The sequence below is a fragment of the Lucilia cuprina genome, chromosome 2 (assembly GCF_022045245.1).
Source record: "Lucilia cuprina isolate Lc7/37 chromosome 2, ASM2204524v1, whole genome shotgun sequence".
NCBI lineage: Eukaryota > Metazoa > Arthropoda > Insecta > Diptera > Calliphoridae > Lucilia > Lucilia cuprina.
The window spans coordinates 23,670,882-23,690,151 of record NC_060950.1 but is presented as its reverse complement, the minus strand read 5'-3'; the positions used below and the strand labels follow the sequence as shown (position 1 = coordinate 23,690,151).

Sequence of the window (19,270 nt, the reverse complement as noted above, 5' to 3'; positions counted from 1 at the left end):
TTTCCCTGAACTTGCAAAAATATTTGGTCTGATACAAAACTGTCAGATTTTGCCTACATCATACACATTATATTTGACGCCACACTATAGCATCAACTTTGGGACTGAACTAGAACTGAACTAGAACTGAACTAGAACTGAACTAGAACTGAACTAGAACTGAACTAGAACTGAACTAGAACTGAACTAGAACTGAACTAGAACTGAACTAGAACTGAACTAGAACTGAACTAGAACTGAACTAGAACTGAACTAGAACTGAACTAGAACTGAACTAGAACTGAACTAGAACTGAACTAGAACTGAACTAGAACTGAACTAGAACTGAACTAGAACTGAACTAGAACTGAACTAGAACTGAACTAGAACTGAACTAGAACTGAACTAGAAATGAACTAGTACTGAACTAGAACTGAACTAGAACTGAACTAGAACAGAATTAGAACTGAACTAGAACTGTACTAGCACAGAATTACAACTGAACTGACCTAGAACCGAACTATAACTGAACTGAGTTTAAAGCATATTTCTTAAATACCCAAAATCTCAAAATATTTTAAACTGTTATGTAAAATGCCTTTTGCTAACAATCAGGTACTTAAATCTCTTTATTCCATTTCAATCTATTGAAACTGATAAACCTACCAGATACTTTTATTTTACCTTAAGTGTGTAATTTTCAAAAGTAAATCTATGTATTTTAAATAAATCTCGACCAAAAAGAAAATATTCAAATGTATAAATTCTTTAAATTTAAGCGTTTATTTCAAGGATTTGTTTACAGTAATATTTGACATTCTTACATACATATGTTCATATGTTTGTAAACATTACTTACATGTTTATACAGGATTTTTGTTTGTATACATGTGTACGTACACGAGTATAAGTACTTACACCTGTACTTACATGTGCAATCAAATAAATAGAAAAAATGAATGAAAAAAAATTAAATGAAATGATTTTTTTTAAATCACAAAATTAAATTTGTCAATATAACAAACGCGTTAGGAGGTGGTTGACTATATTTAGATAAAAACAATTTCTAAATAAATCCTAGAGGGAACATTGAAAACTAAAGAAAATAGCAATTTTGGAAAGTTACTCACAGAGTGGATCAAATTTTGTAAAGTAAGTATTTAGTTTCATTAGGATGGTGCAAGGAAAATTTATTGATTGTAAATAAAAGTTGTTTATTATTTTTGTTATAGCTCAGTAACAAAGTCTCCATCGAGTGCCTAGTGATTTTGTTCAGATATTCCAGTCTTGATGCCATACAGACGCCAAACACAGATCGAATGAGTGATTTGTTTTAAGTGTAGATTCGGACGTTTCTCGTATATTCTACAGTGTTTCAACCAGTGTTTCGTTAGTTTTAGCCCAAATTGGATTTTGAATGTCGTTATAAAGCTTCTACTAAGCTTTTGCTTCTACTAAAGACTAAATCACAGTTGTTGTCCTTACATTGAATCCTCACGCAGAGAAAAACATAGTCCGACATTCTCAATACAACTATTCTATGTTTATTGTAACAAAAACTTGTTATCAAAAACATAAAATTGCTATTTTAAAAAATGCAATTAAAAATTTGAATATGATCCACTGAAACATAATTTTTTTACAACCTAAAAGTCCTTTTTTACATAACTTACTTCGGGCTCAACATGCTTAATTTCGTGTTTCTAGATTCAATATTATGACAAATTCAAAAAGTACCTTTTGAAAAACGGAAAAGTACCCAAAAGTTCCCTTTATGGGTTGTTGCCTAATTTTTTTCATTATGTATTTTGGTTTTTGCAATTTCTGTCTGTGCATAAATATAACATCTCAATTTTTGATGAAATTTTCAGAGGTTGTCTCGGATTTTTGCTTATATCTCCGTTATTTATGGACCGATTTTGCTGATTTTTAATATCGATCTTACCGAAAGCATGTCTAACAGAATTCGATCTCGGCGATATCTGGGGTCCTCTAAAAACTGATTTCAACAAACAGTACTTGGCTTAATCGATTCCGCTATCTATAAGGATCCAGAACATATATACTTTATGGATTCGGAAAATTATATTATAGAAATTACAAACCTCCTCACAAAGGTGATGGGTTTAAAAAAGTAGATCGGTTGAATTCAAAAATCTTTATATGATCATATACATATCGAATTTGACCTTTGACCAAATTTATTTTTTTCACAGAAACAGATCTTTCAAAAAATTTACAAATATTTTGAAAATAAAGTGAATTTTATAAAAATTTAATGATTTCAAAATTCCGTGATAATTCACCACAATTTAACTTGAGATTTACATTTAAACTTAATTTCCAAAAGTGGTTCTCTAATAGATAGTTACAGTTAAAAGTTATATGACCCCGAATTATACATATTTGTAATTAACAGTTTTTAGACAAACTTACGAAAAGGGGGGAAAAGAAATTGCAAGAAAAAACAAGAAAAACTAATACACACAAGCAGGACGAAATAGAAATATTGTTGTGTTAACACCAGCATTATTTTGTTAATTTTATTTTTAGGTTTTTGTGGGTTAGTGGAATTAACTATTCCGCCCATTCTCTTGCCTATTGATGATGATGGTTTTTGGTGTTAGTGTTAGTTGCCGGCTGTTTCCCTCAACGTTATTGTGGTTGTTGTTTGGATTAATACAATAATAAATTGCCAGTAGTGGCATCATGAAATGAATTCTTAAGTGGTTGGAGTATTAAGAAATACATACAACCAACCAAACAACCATTTGAAAAACCCCAATGACGAAATACAAAAATTATACTCTAACTTCTATATATTTATTCTAAATTTGTTTGATTTTGATGTCATCATCATAAAATTAATGTACGAATACAACAACTACATGTTTTTTCACTTTAACCATATATTTTGCCTTAACGAAAAGGAACTGAACATGGAAACATTTGTTATAAACGTGCGTGTTTTCTTTGGGTTAATTCTCTTTTTTTTTTTTTTTTGAAAATTGAAAAGTGAAAATATACTGTCACTCTGTAACAACAGCAAATATTTGTTGACAATAAATTCTTTCAATAGCAAGCATTTTCATGTCTTCTTACTTGCTGACTGACTCAATGGATGACTGCGTGAATAAGTAGAAATATAAGTATCTGGAGTTAGGATTTTCTTTTTTTATAAATCTATCTACCCAAAAAAAGTCTATATAATTGGGTTTGAGTGTTTAAGTACTTTAGCTGTCTTTCATTTATTTATATGTATTATATTTATTTTTGGGAATATTATTTATAAGGGTAAAAAATCGATTATCCTTTGAATATTTAATATCTATAATATATTTGACTTACAGTATCTATTACTTTTACTTATAATTGTTATTGTAATGTTGAAGTATGGCCGATTTTATTTGTTAAGAATAATTACACACCAACGGCACTGGTACACAACTGTCATCAGGAAATGAGTAAAGTGGTATTTTATTAAAAGCAAAAAAAAATAAAAACGTTTACTTAATGATATAATTTATCGATAAATTCATATAAAAATATTTACTAACGTTTGTGCTAAAGAAAATTTAACCCTTTTAATTGTTTGTTTGTTGTATTATTGTCCCTCGAGGGAGTTTATGAAACGTGCGCAATTTGTAGTTTGTAATTATTTCGAAACGATTAATGTTTTTTTCTCTCAATTATTGATATTGATAAAGTCGTTTCTTTTTTTACTTAGACTTCTTAACTTTCGCCTGTTTAAGTCAATCATGCATCATCATCATACGATCACATTTTAAGTACGTAAAGTCGAATAAAGAAGTAAAATTAAATTTAAACTAGTAAGAAATTATAGTCAGGCGAGGCCGACTATAGGGTGCTTTTTATAGGGGCTAGGGTCAAATGAAGCCTTATAATTAAAGAGTTCATCGGGGTCATCAAGGAAAGTATAGAATTCGGTTTTGGAGCTTTTTGTCGACATATGAGAATATTAAACATAATTATGAACTTAAAAGCCCTATTTGGAGGGTTCAGTTGTATGAGGGCTAGGTGAAATAATGGACCGTTCATAATCATTTTCAATAGGCTTCGTTCCTGGGATAATAGAAGATCATGTAACAAATTTCATTAAATTATCTTCAAAATTGCGACCTGTAATTTGATTACAAAGTTTACATGGACCGACAGATAGACGGACGTAAAGACCTCCCCACTAAAGTGGTGGGGGGTATAAAAACTAAAGTAAAAAACAAAATTTTGAGTAAATGTCGTTTGATTTATATTTTTTGTATTTACACGAATGGTTTAAAACAGCAACAAAGTTAGATGGAAACAGCTGTTTCATTCTTTTGCATGTGTTGGCATAAAAATACATCCCTGATCTAATGCGACTTGCTTGTTTTTTTTTTAATCATATCCAAAGTGATGAGAGCCATACTAATGCCAAATTTTCAAAATCAAACAAACCTTATCAATAAAACTAGACTGTAAAATTTAAACAGTCTAGTTCCTTCCGTGTGGACCCTATAGTGATTTCAACAGACAGAAAGACATATAGACGGGCGAACATGGCTAGATCGTCTCAGAATCTAATAAGGAACCAGAATATATATACTTTTATGGGTCTTAGCTCATAGTAGAGTACGGGTAAGTAAGGGGTATCCCCATCATCAATTACCGTCTACTTCAAAGTTATTCATGTATGATTAAATCGTGTTTTTTAACCTTTAAGTCATTATCGGAAAGTTTGTATGAGAGCTTGACCCTAGCTCCCATACACCATCATTACAAAAAGCGGTAGTGTCAATTAAAGTTCTATACAACTAAGTTTTGCCGATTTTTGTTGACATTATTAAACATTTAAGGTAATTATAAGGTCAAAGGCCCCTTTTGGAGCCTTTGGGCGTTCGTCCTTGGGAAAAGTTATGTATTGTCCAAATTTAATCAAATTATCTTGAAAATGCGACATGTGCAAAAGGTTAAATGGACACACAGACAGACGGACGGACGGACATATCTTAATCGACTCAGAAAGTGATTCTGAGCCGATTGGTAAACATTAAGGTGAAGGACCATTTTTTTTTTGGTGTTACAAACATCAGCACAAACGCATACCCTTAACACTATGATAGTGTAGGGTATAATTAATGTGTGTTTGTATCTATCAGGCGCGGATGAGGGGTCGTAGAAAAGGAAATTTGAATAAGTATATCTATTAATATATAACCGTTAGATTCCTCAAATTTTGTCGGTGCTTCTTTAGTATCAATATGATTATTTATGAAAAAAAGCAGGCGAACTATCAACAGGAGGCATGGCTTTTATTTTATAAATAAAATAAAAAAATTCATTTATCTTTGAAACTATATGAGTTAGAATCTTAAAATTTTTAACGAAGAACTTTAACATTCATGTAAACATATTGGATAGTAAATTGGCGGAATACCAATATTGGGAACGATCCCTTCTATATGAAGTTAATACAAAAATTATTTTATCTGGGATATGAATACAACTTGATTTCTAAAATTTGCAACTTTTGTAATATTACAGAGTTACTAATTATTAAAGAAGGACTAAATCATTCAAATTTGGAAAATTAGTGGACAGTACGACTTTTTCATTTACATATTTGGAATCAGTTAACAAAATAACACGAGAATTCGTAAAAATTTGCTTTTTGCGTTGCAACATATTACATAATTACTTACTTATCAGGGTTAAGTAAATTTCCCTTAATCTAACACAAAGATATTATTTTATATATATTATTATGGAATATTAAAAAAAGATTAAATCATTAATCTCGTAAATTAATGCTTTTCAACACAACATAACTTAAGCTCTTGCTTAAAGGTCATTTACTACACCAAAAAAGTTGTTATTCAAAATATTAAGACTGTAAACAATTTCCTTTTTAAGCATCAACTTTATTAATGAAAATCAAAATATGATAAAATCACAAATTTTTTTGACATCAACTCAATTTTATGCAAGAAAATTGTTTTAAGAAAAACATCATTACAAAGAAAAATCTTAATGAGTTGTTTGTTGTGGTGTTTACAGTAAAATATTTAGAGAAAGAGTTGATATATTTTCCTTCATTCACGCCCCCCCCCACCCTTTAGAAAACTTATTTAGCTCTATCTAAACATAGTTTAGTTTGTTTGTCAAAGGAAATTTCATACTTCATGGCTATATACATAAATAGTACTTTGAGTTAGACCAAGCAACATGTAAACAGAAGAAAAACAGCAACAACAACAACATCATTATTATAAATTTATAATGAACCATTTTAGATTCAGCAACACCACAAATGCCATTATTGTTTAGCCACATACTTATATACAATACAACAACAAACGGTACTTTTTCATATCTAGATGTAAGTACATGTGTTCTATATAAATATGTATACATATATTAATTTATATGTATGGACATAGTGTGTGTATATAAAGACTCACACCCCTACATTAAAATACATAATCGACATTTCAAAAATAAACAACATTTTGCCAACTTTTATTTTTGGCATAAAATATATACCAAATACTCCTGTGATAACCTATCGGAGATGTAAGGTACTAATTGTGGGATTGAAAATGTGGGAGTATAATTCGTTTTTATACCCATCACCAGCAAAGATGGGAGTATATTGATTTTGTTATTCTGTTTGTAACACATCGAAATATTGATTATAGACCTACAAAAGTATATATATTCTGGGTCCCTGTTAAATTTTAAGACGAAAAAAGGATTGAAATTTAACAGAAATAGATTCTTTAAGAGTATCAGTCCATAATTGATCCTACCCCTCATATATAGTCCCCTACAGAAATGATTTTAATGCCCATTACTGACTTCAAAATATAAGTTTAGTGCTTGAATTCGATAAAGGTAAGAATTTTATGAGGATCGGTCCATAATAAACCCCACTCCCATATTAGGCACCCTTCAGAATATTACTTTAAAGCTCACTACCGGCTTTAAAATACAAATATAGCACAACATGTACCCAGTAAAATATTTTAAATTTTTGGTAACGAATATTGTAGGTATTGTAGTTATTTCATACATTACTTGGTAATGAGTTGTCGTTATTAATAACATAAATTAATTTTTTTGAATAGAAATTGCAGTCAATTGTTTTCTAGCATATGTCGAATAAGAAATTCGTTAGTGTTTCTATCCGCAGTCGATTTTGGAAGTTTTTTTTTCAAGAAATGTTGATATTTACATTTGTGTGGAAACCATTCCAGATAGAATGAAAATATTACTTTTTAATGAGGCATTGAGTAGGAGAATAGACTAAGAAACTTAAAAGATAACTGTAAAACTAGTTTTAAATCCGAAAAATCGGGTAATGAGATTTGTAACCAGTTATTTTTTGGTCATTGTCGAACAAAAATAAGTAGTTATTCACAAAAAAAATTAACTACTTGCACTTTTCTCCAATTTTACTTGCCTACTTACCGGGTAAGTAAAGATTTTGCTGGGTAATTTTCTTATGAGCATAAATTTCATGAGAATTGGTACATAATTGACCCAACCCCCTTATGAGGACCCTTCGGAAGTTGAGTTTTAAGCACTTTATAAGTAGTCCGCCAAATTCAAATCCTATGTACAACTAAACTGTAAGAGCTTTTCGCCTAATAAGCTACGATATGTACGATATAACAGGTATAAACGATATTTCGAGATACATCACAGGTCGTCATTTTGTCATTTCTAATCTGGTTACCACGATTACTCATATTGAGTAAGGACTTAATATAAAATTTTTGGACAAAAAGTGTAATATTAATCTATTACAGGAGTTCAGAGTACATGATGCTTGAGTATATGTGGTGCCATGTTTACTACGTCAACCAAGACTATGGAAACGTTGATATTTACTCTACGTAGGCAACGAAAGGACGAATGTAATAACTTTAAATGGAAGGTATCTCAAGGTAGTTAACCTGACTGTAAAATTTAAAAGTGGTATTAGTGTTTATAGGAGAATTATGACCTTTAAGTCATTTTCTGAAGGGAATTTGTATGGGGGGTAGGGTTAATTGAGGCCCGATCATTACAAAAATCGATAATGTCATAAAAAATCTATAAAACTAAGTAGTACGGTTGTATGGGTCATCCAATTATCTTGGAATTGTGACCTGCACCTTGCCTTAGATAGCCAGTCAAGCCAGCCAGACAGACGGACATAGCTTAATGGACGCAGAAAACGATTGGTATACTTTAAGGTGGTTGTAGGACGAATATTTTTGTATGTTACAAACATCTACTAAAGTTGTGTAGGGTATAAATATGGGTGAGAACAATCTCTTAAGTCCTCTTAGAATAATGAAACAGTGATTAGAACTACAAAGATCCTGTCGGTTGACCCCGATAAGAGCAGGTCGAGAAATCTCCATAAAACGAGCAAGTCTGATAGTACCATAGCTGTAAAATAAAATAAAATGTTTACTTTCATGAAAAGAGCGTACAACAGGCCCGATAGTGTCCTAGGTATATTTCTTCGGATTTGACCTAATCTAACCAAAGTCCATAAACAACTATGATATCTTCTAAATTTTTTTTTTAAAATTTGATTAGCAAAGTTCAAGTGTTATTAAATTGTACCACAAAAATGTACTGTGGCTTTAGTACTTTCCTACAAATTTGACTTTAAAAGAAAAAAAATATGTTTTTTACAAAATCAAAAAATAAGGAAAAAAATAATTTACAAATACCAACAACATTAAACATAAAAGTGACAAAGTGAAAAGAAATCCCCATTTAATTGGAAAACATTTAAAAGTCTTGTTTTAGCTGTAGCATGCCACCACTTTCCCCTTTTCTTTTCCCTTAAGATTTGTATATATTTAAATTTGTAAAAGCAGTAGGGAGTTAAAATTTAATAATTATAAATTATTTTTAGATACCTCACACACACATATATACACACATTATTATAAATCCTGTTGTGGGGATTGATGAAAAACAGAAGCTGCTGTTAAAAAAAATTAAATTTATTTTTTTCACTGCTTTGATGGTCAGTTTTAGTGTATTTTTTTGGGGCTGGGGAAGGTTGGATCAAATATCTTTAATAGAAAAAATAAAATTATATTGCCTGCGGCGGGGTTAAATAAGTTTTATTAAAATACAACAAAAATATTTAAACAATTTTTAATGATTTTGACAAAATTCCCAAAAATGTTGTTTTTTAAGTTTGATACTGATATTAGCATAGGGAATATTTTGTAACTAAAATTTTTATTACTTAACCAAAATTTTATTTTATCTAAAGACTTCATTTCCCAGAAGATTTTTCACATTCAAAAAAACAACCTCAGTTTGTTATTTATTTTCTTTTTTTAAACATTTTTGCAATATAAAAAAAGGTCCTTTGTGTATAAATTCTTGCTAAAATGTAGCGTTTTTTTTGTAAGCAATTTCATTACACCTGTAGAGTGGAGTAGACAACAAGCTTACAGTTCCATTCGAGTAAAAACATGTTGACCTTAATTTTGCTTTTGTATTTTTTTTTTATTTTTTGTGTTTTTCAGCAGTCACTGCGTGGTCGGTCTTTCAAACCATCAACGTCTGTCTGCATGATTATAAAGCAAATTATATTTTTGCTTAGGAGTCAGTTAGTTGATGATGGAGAAGTAAAAAGGTTCTGCTATTGATTGACAACAATCCGCATGAAATTCAAACAATTCTTTCTTATTATTTTGTAAACGCACACACACACAAACACCGCCACCGACAAAGGACACTCAGGACAAAGTTTTGTGTTTAACTAATTACAATTTGTAGACTTTGTATTGATAGATATTGTACATTAGCTTCGTGGCGGTGCGGTCTTAGGCGAGGTAAAATTTCAATTTTTGTAATTATATACTTTTGTTGTCGGAACAGCAATTTACACAAACACAAGAAAACTGAACACAATTATGTTTATTGACTTGAGATTTTTTTCTATTAAAAATTTAAAATCTTTTTTCTAAGAATTAAATTTGTAACTGGCATTCTGTTTTGTGGGCTTTAATATAATGTAATGTAATTATGTATTTTTAATTGTATTTATTAAATTAGTTTTTAGAAAAAAAGCCTGTGGCCACAATATGGTTATTTAAATTTAGTTTTTAGCTTTTTCTTAAATTTGTTTAAATTTAAATGTTACTTATATTAAGGAAAATATAATATAATTGATTTAATTACAGAAAATCGTTAAAATTTTTGAAAGGATTTAACGTTTGATGTTTTCCCAAGAAAGGAGTATAAAATTTTTATAAAAACAATTAACGTAAAAACCCCACTTAAAGATCTTTAGAATCTATTTTAATAATATGGCAGAGGAGACGCAAGTTCATCCATTTACCCAGCAGTTCGACAAAGAGTCAATGCATCCGAAAAACACAGTGATTTCCATTTAACCACCAGGTTTACTCTATTTCGTTTTACGTCGCGGATGTACTCTTTTTAAACGAGGCTGAAGACTATCGTCCCTTTAGTGTCTGCTTTGTAAGCGAGAGAGCGAGATACACTTGAAAAACTTATTTAAGCTTTTTATTGTCTCTTTGCAGAGAGAGCGAGAGACATTTCAAAAACAAACTTTTTACTGCATCTTTGTAGTCTATGGGGTGACGATTAACTTCCTTCTGAAGAAAAAGTTCATGTTAAAATAGCTAAACGCTTGGGTATCACTAAATGGGAGGCAAAATATGTAGTGCGTGACTGTTCGACCGAACTTCTGCTGTATTTTTGTAAATTTTTAATCACGTTCAAATTATTTATGACTCTTCTGAAAGATTGAAATTATAACATATTCGATCTCTTTCTATTCATATATAGTACATTTGCAGAAAGAAAATAGAACCTAAAATGCGACTCTTCTAAAAGAGTCTTTTATAAGCTTCAGTTTTGTATCTTTTTTAAATCGAAATACTAGTCGTTTTAGAGACAGTTTCGAATAATATTTATTTCAGTTTACTAACTAAATTATACAACAATTCTTCAAACGCTAGCTGGGTTAATGTTACCCAATCATTTATGACTCTTCCGTACGATTAAAATTATCACATACTCGCTCACTTTCTGATCATAGTATATAGTACATTTATGGAAAAAAAATCGAATAAAATTTATTTTATCAAACTAACTAAATTATCCAATTCTTTAAACGCAAACTGTTAATGATGATCCTACCTGTAATAGTTTCCCAGAAAAACGAATTTATAAAATCGTCTGTGCCACGTCCCCAAATGTAGTCCGCTAATTATTTCTCCCATTTTGTTCATATGATTGTGCAACATTACATGATTCTTTCCCAGATTTATACTAAATTGACAACGATTAAGGATTAAATATGTTAGGTGCCACACCCACTATATCTAGGCCGCCTATTTCGACTGCAAATTGAAGTCGACTTTATTATATCGGCTACATTCAGAGATTACTACTAGATCTTGGTTACATGAATTGTTTAATATAGAAAGCCATTCTACATTATTCATGAGAAATGTTTGGTTATTACCGACTAAAAAGAAATAATTAAAACACATATTACTAATATTCGAAATGTCATATTACGAATACAATAATTCTAATATTCTCGAGGAAAATAACAATGTCTTAAACTTGAAGTGATGACAAATGTATAAATAATGACTGAATTACATTTGATTTATGGTTAAATTTTTATTGTGTTTTATATTATTTATATTTATATATTTATTTGTGTGTAAATTTAATTGCTATTTTTCGTTTATTCTGCGCAAAAAAACATGTGCTTCAAAATGTTGTTTATTTATTTTTATATATTTTCTACATACAGTATGTACTTATTTTCTATATAAAGCCTGGGTATGTACATTTACCTGGTTTTACCCATCTTAACAAAAACCCAAAAAAAAAAATAACATTATCCAGCAAAACTTTGTCAAATCTCAAAGGAATTGTAAAGTAAACAGATACCGAAAGTAAATAACTTTTAACACGTAAACAGATAAATAAATAACGTCTGCTGTATACGAAACGAAATACTTCTAGAATTAAAAAAAAAAAAAACACTTTAAAGATTGATCCTCTGTATGCTAATTTTATCAATAGAGTTGTTACAGCTCAGACTTTTTTAATTAAGTTTTGTTTTTATACCCTTCACCTTCGTGAGAAGGGTATATATAAGTTTGTCATTCTGTTTGTAATTTCTATAATATAATTTTCAGACCCTATAAAGTATATATATATATATTTTCTGGCTCCTTATTGATAGCGGAGTAGATTTAGCCATGTCCATCTGTCTGGGTGTATGACTGTCGTCTGTCGAGAGTTTTAACGTGAGCACCTGCCTTGACGGCCTTATCTCACGGTGGTCTTTTTCATGGGTAGACTTGACAACGGTCTACCATCGCCCCTTTATCCTTCAATGAAGAACTCAGGTGGCAATTTTTGTACATTGGCTATGGCCGGTCTATGCACAAATACTTTGCTGGAGTACTCGAGCTATTTAATCTCTGACCATTGGATGGCCACCTAGAGACGTAACCGGTACACCGAAGTACGATCCATCAATAAGCCGAAGACATTGTTTTTACTCACAGGGATACACTGTAGTAATTCTGATATGAACAGAGTATACTCTGAACATATCTGGACAAGGAAGGAATATTCAATGGTATCAAATGTATATGATACCTTTCATCTATCATCATTCAAATCAACACACATCTCATTCATACGACACATTCATATTATAGGTAGACGGGTGGGTGAGACCCGCCGTACCCCGCATTCATCCCGTACCATATACAATTAATACCAACTCATTTCCAACGTTTAGTCCCACAGTCACTCCTCTGTGGGGTATCTGTTGTTTTCGGCAACAGCACCGAACTTAACATAAAATATTGAATTTACCTTAAATCAATCTTATAACGGCCACTTGCACTCCCCGCGAATTTGCGTTTAAACAACAGCCACTACTTGGATCCCAAGGAACCTCAACCAACTAACCAGCTAGGACATAATGCTGCGGGCAACTAGCCACCCGTAGTACCAGATTATGTGGTGCTCTGGTCTGTACTCTTTCCATCTATGCAAGGACTAAGCCAGGCAGTAGACTGTAACCAATTTTCAGTCCCGGCCATACTAGAGGTATTGGCCACCCCCGGGATTGCAATAACATCAAGGTGGAGGCTTTACCAAGGTAACATGCCCCGGGGGATGTCTGTGTATATGTTGAAATCAGTTTTTGGAAGGCCCCAATAAATCTATCGGAAATATGATCGAATAGAACGCTATTTAAAATCAACCCAATCGGCCCATAGAAACATGAAATTAAGTATACATAGCCCGGACTAGGTGAGAATACATAAAAGGGGTGTTTTTGGTACTTTTACGTTCTACAAAAGGTACTTTTTGAATTTTCTATATTATTGAACCTAGAAACATGAATTTTAGCATGTAGGACCTTGACTAGGTAAAAAACTATAAAAAGGGACTTTTTTGTACTTTTTCGTTCTACAAAAGGTACTTTTTGAAATTTCTATAATATTGAACATAGAAACAATAATTATTCAGAGAGCCTGGATTATGTGGGAACCCATAAAAGGGGATTTTTTGGTATTTTTAAGATAAGATTCGGTGGTAGTAAGTACTTAACTAACTCCCTACTTTTAAGCGAACATGGTAAGTACTTGCCTTCAATGTCTTTACCGTCTTAAAAGAATGACCTCAAATGTTATTGTGTAAGTAATTTTAGCACTTTAACTTTTTACTTTTCAACATAAGTTTTTGCTGGATGATATACCACTTAATCCTTCAACCTTAACGACATTTAACTGTAACTTCAAAAGTTTATTATAAAGTTTTTCTTTTCACTCATAGCTAAACTTCAATTTTCTACTAAATATTAGTACCTAATACGTCATTCAGAACATTCAGAAAGCCTTAAATTAATTTCCTCTAAATACTAAAAATTTTCTGCAATTAAAAATATTTCACATAAAACAATAAGCATACAAATTATTATTATATTTTTAAAATAAAATTTTAACAAAATAGGATTATAATTATGTTGTCAAGAGCATTTCTTAGCAATTTATAAGCCGCATCAAAAACAAAGAAAAAAAGTGGGTTATAAAATATTTTTTTTATTATAAATATTGGTTTTTCTCCTTCGCAGGACACCAACAGTTGTTTGTAATTAAATTTTTGTGTAAGCATTACAAAAAAAAGGATACAATATGTAACTGCCAATTAAAAATTGTAAAACGTAAAAAAATTAATATTTTTTTTAACAAACAATTTATTTTAGTAAGCATAAGGGAAAAATGTACATTTTTAATCAATCTTAAATACAAGCTACAATGTATATGGGCTATTATATAATTAGAAATTAATTGCAAATATATAGAATGAGTAAATTATAATTATATATATCTGAATTGATGTTATAAATTAAATTTGATTGATTGTCTAGGGGAGATAGCTAGATGATGTGTCTGGTGTGAATTTGTTAAATATAAAACAAATATATATTTCAGAAGATAATTTATTAAGTTAATATATAATTAAACATTACGCAAACTTTATGCATTTGCACAGGTGTAAATAGTTTCGCATGCACCTTAAATTTCAGCAATTGGACAAGCCACATTTTTATAGCTTATATGACATTAATTGAGATACATTCTCAATTAATGTCATTAATGGGTTTCTGTTGATATTTGTAACGCCTTGAAATCATCATATAAATCGCAATCTTTAAGATCTTATGAAAATGTACATATTTTTGATCCAAGGATAAAGCCATTGAAAATAGTTTATTTTAGTCCTAAATTCTATACAACCGAAACCCAAATAGAGATTTTGAACTCACAATTAAGTAAATCAGAAATTTTACATCAGTCCAATAATCGGGTCTCATTTGCACTTCACACCTATACAAAGCTTCCTTTAAAAAAGGATACAATTTATAAACACTAGTATTACAATTAAATTCAACATAAATCAATTTTATGTAAGCACTAGATATACCCAATGTACTTTGCTACCCTTTTAGTTTTCTTAATATCATCGAATTTTTGTACTCAATTTACAAGAGACGTAAAAAGCCTCCCTAATGAAAGTCCGCCCATTATCCATCAACATAAATGCTAAAGTTTTTCGTCCAAAATTTTAATATTCTATGGGAGTTACTAAGTCCTCTATTGCTAGTCCGGCAATTTATTACAAAAATGTTCACATAAACGTTAAAATTAGGAGTCTTTTTTTAAGATTCTAACTCCAATAGTTTCGAAGATAAACGAATTTTAGTATTTAGTTCCTATGGGTTATGCTACGCCTTCTATTGCTTGTGATTGTCCTAAATATTCATGTTGATACTAAAGTGGCTTCGATTAAACTTGAGTACTCTGGGTGGCAACTATCACAGTTATACTAAATATACCCCCAGGTGTTTAAAACATCGAAATATTGTTCATAGACCCCATAAAGTATATATATTCTTGGACCTCGTAAGATTCTAAGACGATCTAGCTTATCCGTCCGTCTGTTCGTTGTTGGCACGATAGCGTCGACAAAACGATATGAATAATTAGAAATGTTTGATATTAAAAATGGTCAAAATCGGTTGACGATTTTACATAGCCCCCATACAAATTTTACCACCAGAATATGGCGTGAAAAGCTTCAAACATAAATTCGCAGTCAGTTTATTGACCTCCGAAATTAAATTCTTAACCTTCACATACAGTCACATATTTAACCCTACCCCCCATATAAGGTCCCCATTAGAAAATTACTTTAACGCTTATTTGTATGGAAAAAAATCGTTCTACAAAATTTTAAGGTAATCGGTCCATAATTGACCCTAGACCGCATATATGGTCCCCTGTAGAAATGACTCTAATATTCACAGCTAGTGTCAGTATTAATTTATGACAATCGGCTATTATATGGGTACCAGAAGTAATCGGCAATGAAAGACCGAATTTAGTAAAAAAACGAACTCAACGAATTCAAAACAGGTTCTGAATTAAAACATGAGCTATTGAATCTGATATTGCCAATTGGCGTAATAAAACAGTGAATAGAACCACAAAAATAATATTAGGTGACCCCAAATAGAGTACAGAGAAAAGCTATATGAAAATGGGTGAGTCTGATTTTAGTATTCTGAGTATTATTCTGAGAAGACATACGGATTCAAATGAATAGTGAGAATGCCGAGTGCAGAACGAAGCTCTAAAATACTTTCTTTGTCCAGATTTTACATTTCTCAGGAACACCAACCCAGATGCTCAAAAATATAGTTTTAGTCTCGAAATCTGGCCAAACTATCACGACTGTACTGAAAACTGATTAATTTAAGACAATGGAATCTTACAAAATTGTTCTATCAAGAACATTACGATTCGATTCTACTTATTGCACTACTATTAAAAATTGTTCTGATAGAAGTTGTTTGGAAAGTTTTGCCTCACCCTCATATAGTGCAGACCTTGAGCCATCCGACTAGTACTTGATTCAATGGAAACACAGCGCCCTCTCTGGGTTATGTTTCAGGTTTTCTGAATTTAGTTTGACTAGTTTTTGGCCTTAAATAATGATTCTTATTTTGAGTAATAACATCTTCGAATGTGATTTTTGTTTACGAGCAGTACTTTGACTAAAAGATTTACTGGATTAGAAGAAAGTCAGACTAAGATAGTAAATATGATTTCAAACTGATCGGTATAGAATAAGGGAACGGCATTTTTTGTATAGGGTATAAAAGAACAACATGCCTTGAAAACTCTTCAAAAATTCTTTGTAACGTTTTTAAGTCGAAAAACCAAGATGCGTGTCTGTGCTAAATACTTGTCTACACAAAAATTATTATGACTTTTATTTATTCAATTTTAATAGATGGCAAATTGTAAACCCCAACAAAAAACAAAGGCCACACTTTTAAATACCAATTATAAGTAAATACTTAAAAAATCCACTTAAATTAACAAGTTCACGTGATTTGTTAAGTTTGTCTTTGAAAACTTATGTTATGATTCTTGGATTTTTAAACAGGTTTTTGACGCCACTAATACCTAAGATACTTATAATTATAATATGAGAGATATATTAAACTAATTATAATATGTTCTACGAAATTTATACTTAAAAATTATTAAAATACATCAAGGAATTCAAATTTTGAAAAAAAATAATAATTAATTAAGAAATCATAAACATAGTGAGATTAAATTTAACACAAATTGATAAAGCAAACATATAATACTTAAGTATTAGGGTTTGCTGAATAAATTTGTATTCGGGAGAAGATGCCTAAGTGTTATAAAGTTTTGAAATAAACTCATTATAGAAAGGATAGTTGAGAGTACACGAAAATATTCTTGAAAATATATCTTCACACCCAGTTACTCAGCAAAAACATAAATTGAAAACTGAAAAGCTAAAATATCAAAATTTACTTACACAATAGCATTTTAAGACATAATTTTTACACAAGCATGACATTGGTGGAAGTACTTACCACACTCCCTTACGAATGGACAGTCAGATAAGCGATTACTACGATCGCCTGCAAATAGAGAGTTAAGCAAGCAGATTTGGAGACAAAAAGTTGTCTTAGAAGATATGCTCACTGTGGCTATTATAAATTTCCACAAACAAGAATTCGTTTGTGTTAAAAACAATGTTCGAATACAATATGTCTAGACTGAAATGTAAGTACTTACATAATATATTATTTTTAAGTTATTTCTAGACTCTTTCTTAGTTACTCACACGATAAGTGGTAGTCATTGAAAAGTACAATGTTTTTACAAAATTTTCAACGACTTCTTTCTCTGCGCAAACCTTCACCCCACACAAGAGAAACTTCTCCTTAAGACAAATTAAATATAAACAGAAGGTGGTTTTTAATTTGTTTATGATTTTCTATTAGTCAAGTTAATAATTTAAATTAACTAGACAAACAAATCTGTTGCCTGCTCACGACATAAAAAACTGGTTGATCGTATCGCATCGTATCAATACCGTTAGGGGACGTACCGAATTTCTTATAAACATTATTTTTTACTATATACATAATATAATGGCCGTGTAAGATAGAAATGTTTAAAACTTAAAATATAAACAAAATACTAAATGTTTGTTGTTATTGGCATTTTGTATAATTTTATGCAAAATAATTTATTGTTTTTTTTTTTTGTCAGATGCTTTTTTTGTAATATTTGATTTTAATTAGTCATTAAAATCACATTAATTATGTGCATTTTAAATGATTTTCTATAATTTTTGGAATATATATTTTTTTATTGAAACAGTAGAAATAAAATATATATTTTATTTTCGTGGAATTAAGACGCCAGTGGGGAGAAGAACTTAGTCGATATAGGTAGTTTTATTATAAAATTAATTTATAAATAATATTGTGTTTTATTATTAAAAAGTTATTGTTATTTATTATTTTTGAATCATTCAATATCAATACGAACTCAAGTTTATATCAAAAACTCAATTCTAGAAATAAGCAAATTTGGGAATTAATCCTCTAAATTATGAAAATAATTACGAATAATTACCATTTTGACAACATCTAGTTTTAAGAACAAGTACATTGCAGGATCACTTTAATACTATTAATTACTACAGATAGAACAAGTAAGAGTGTTATAGTAGAAATACAAAACTTTTTTATGCCGAATTTTATCGCTGTATTAACATTCTGAGCCAGTTATAAACGTTAAAGTAATTAGCTAAAGGAGACCTAATATAGGGTCAATTATGAACTGATCCTCACAAAAGTTAGTAGAAAGATTTTGGATCGCTAAAAACTTGTTTATACCGAATTTCATCGTTATACTCGCATTTCTGAGCCAATAATGAGCATTAAAATCATGTTCTGAATGAGACCTAAGTAATATCGGGGGATAGGGTCAATTATGAATTGATCCTCATAAAATTCGGTTAATAGATTTAAGTTATAAGACTTATTTATGTAGAATTCCATTGTTAAACTGGTATTTTTAATCTAGTTTTGACTGTTAAAACTGTTTTCACTTGTTCGGGGACTATACGACCCAGTCCAGAATTTATATACTTTTAAACTAATGATGGTGGGAATAAAAATCTATCGAATCTGGCATTCCTGCTAGCTGGATTCTGGTGCATATGGTAATGAAGAATTGTTCAGAAAGGAATTTGCTTTAAATGTCTATAGAATACCTTGTTTTCAATTCCGTTGTGGTTTATTAAAAATAGTATATCCAGAGATTCTTTATTAAGAAAACTGAAAAAAGTGGTCTAG

At 30.4% G+C, this 19,270-nt stretch overlaps 1 protein-coding gene across 4 annotated transcripts in view; it reads right to left on the bottom strand.

Moving 5' to 3' along the window:
- LOC124421296 overlaps nt 1-19,270 on the bottom strand; it is a 105,832-nt gene that overhangs the window by 52,220 nt on the left and 34,342 nt on the right. The gene's annotated exons all lie outside the window — the stretch shown is intronic.